Genomic DNA, 2,507 nt, shown 5'->3' on the forward strand with positions numbered 1-2,507 from the left:
GTTTGTGTTTTTTTTTATTCACTAAAATCTGAAGCCAGTCGTTCTTTCATTCGCTCGTCTTTGTGTGTGTTCTCCAGGTCGTTCGCACACGCAGTCCAGGCATTATTCACTCCCCATACTTAGCTCTTAAAACCAAGTCTTAACCCTTTAGACTTGTGGGGCCCAGCATTGTGGCCCCACAAAGATGGATCGGACCCCGCAAAGTGAGTTTAAAAAAAGGCCTCACACACACGTGCAGTCATCCATGAATTAGTTTATACATGGCAGGCGTTTCTCTCGTGGTGCGTTTGTGTGTTTTATGTCTCCAGGGTTTCACAATCCACCAGGCGAGCTGGGTCTTGTTCTGTGTGTGTCTCTTTATACATAAAGGTTTTACAGTAAATCGGTTAAACGTCCAAAATTACACACACTAGAGCGTTTGGGCAGAGTCATTCCCATCATGCCTCAGTCAGGAGTGTGTGTGTGCGGTAAGCAGGTGTGTGTTAATGATGCATGACAATTGTTGACTTAGCAGTTTGAAAGACGTCTGACTGCTTCTGTAAAAAGTGTACAATTCTTCTTCTGAAATAAAACATCTTGGCTTCATAATGGCTAACAATGCTAAAGGTTGCTCAGCCCATTCTACAAAATAATTTAGCGCTAACAAGCGAGCTTATAGAGCTCAGTGGCCCAAGGTTTTCATTTGATTGGTTGTTTTGTTAGCATTCAACATTTAAAGCTGTCGGTAAGCGTTGACAGCCTGCTCTCAACAACTTGTCTCAACAGTACATTATGTGCTTTACTGCGTTTGTTGTTGTTTATTTATGTTTCTGTTGTTAGGGGCCTTTATGAACACGTTCCCCATAAGACCTCAACCTGTCCAACCTGTTCTCACTCCCAAGTCGTCACATTTGGACGTAGGGCTCCAATTAACGACAGATTACAAAATGCCTCTAATTTAGCTATCAGCTTTTAAATTAAATCTGTTTTTAGGCACGTGCTAATTGACAGTCAAGACAATAAAATAAATGCTGCTTTCAAAAATACATCTTTTAATGAACGTTTCTGCTGCAGCAACAGAAAGTTACCCTAAAATCCAGTCCTTTCATGGACCAAACAGGTAAATACAGTAAGAAAAAAAGTGTGCGAGCACTGATGTGAGTGACGGAGCAGGTTACACGCCGGCACTGCACACTGACGCTATATTTAGACAAAGACAGGAATAACCTGTCATTTGACGAATTTTCAAGAAGGGACCAATAATAACGCTTTTGTAGTTTCACAAAGTTTACATAACTTCCTCTAACTCAACAAATCATAAAACTCTTTCGGAAGTTTGGGGCGGATTAGCCGCCGCCTCACGCATACACAGGAGAACCGTTTTTTCTTTCTTTAGAAAGTGTGAAATTGTCCGGTGTTCTCTAATCATGCGCACTCGGCAGCAACACGTTGTCCAGCTGGAAACGCCGCCATGAGCGATGCATTGTTTACGATTGTAAAGTCAGGGCACATCTGGAAAGTGAACAGGACCGTTGTGTCATCATAATTATTTGCTAGGCTAACCGCCATTAACAATTCATTGACAGAAGAAAAAAAGTATAGAAAGCTCAGCTTTGCAGACGCTGCAGTTCGGATCCTTTTTGGCCGAGTGAAGAGTCAAATGCTCCCGCACTCTGGAGGTCTTAGAAGAAGACGTTAATACCAGCGCTGATGTTGTGGTGTTTTAGTAACTTTAAATTCGTTGGCAACGAATTTAATAATCGATTTTTATCAACTAAGTCGATTATTTGTTGCACCCCTATTTGGACGCGTAGTCAAGACCCCTTGGCGTCAGTTTGTAACACACTGGTGGAAGTCCTGCGGTGTCGTATTTCAACGCTAAAGGCAAGAGTAAGATATTTAGCAGAGAAGTCAGAGTAAGAAGTAGGTTGATGTTGACGGAGGGCCAGGAACCGGACATTAATATGGAGCTGGTCTCCCCTTTGCAGCGGTAACAGCGTCCACCTTCTGAAAAGGTTTTCAACAAGACTTTGCAGTGTATCTGTGTGAATCTTTGCCCGTTCATCCAGAAGAGCGTTTGTGAGCTCAGGCACTGACGGTGGATGAGAGGGTCTCGGTTCTAGTTCATCCCAGAGGTGTTCGATAGGGTTCAGGTCAGGCCTCTGTGTGTGCGGGGCAGTCAAGATCTTTCACACCCAAACTGGGAAACCCATTTCTTTATGGAGCTGCTTTATGCACGAGGACAACGTCACATTGAGACAGGAGGAGGCCAAACACAAACTGTTGGAGGAACTGTTGTCTGAAAGTGGATTCTGTAGCATTAAGATTCGCCTTAACAAAGACCACACCATGATAAAACTGCCCCCACCAATAGTATGAGGACAAGGGTGTCCCAGTACTTTTGTCCATATAGTGTATTTTCCTAAACCTAACCAAATCGTGACCTTTGACAACATTAACCAGTAGTTTTTATTTTGAAAGTCTAACTGAACTTTACATATTTCTTTCTAACTTGACCGCAGAGGCCT

Source organism: Micropterus dolomieu, linkage group LG01 (genome assembly GCF_021292245.1).
Source record: "Micropterus dolomieu isolate WLL.071019.BEF.003 ecotype Adirondacks linkage group LG01, ASM2129224v1, whole genome shotgun sequence".
In the NCBI taxonomy this organism is placed as follows: Eukaryota; Metazoa; Chordata; class Actinopteri; order Centrarchiformes; family Centrarchidae; genus Micropterus; species Micropterus dolomieu.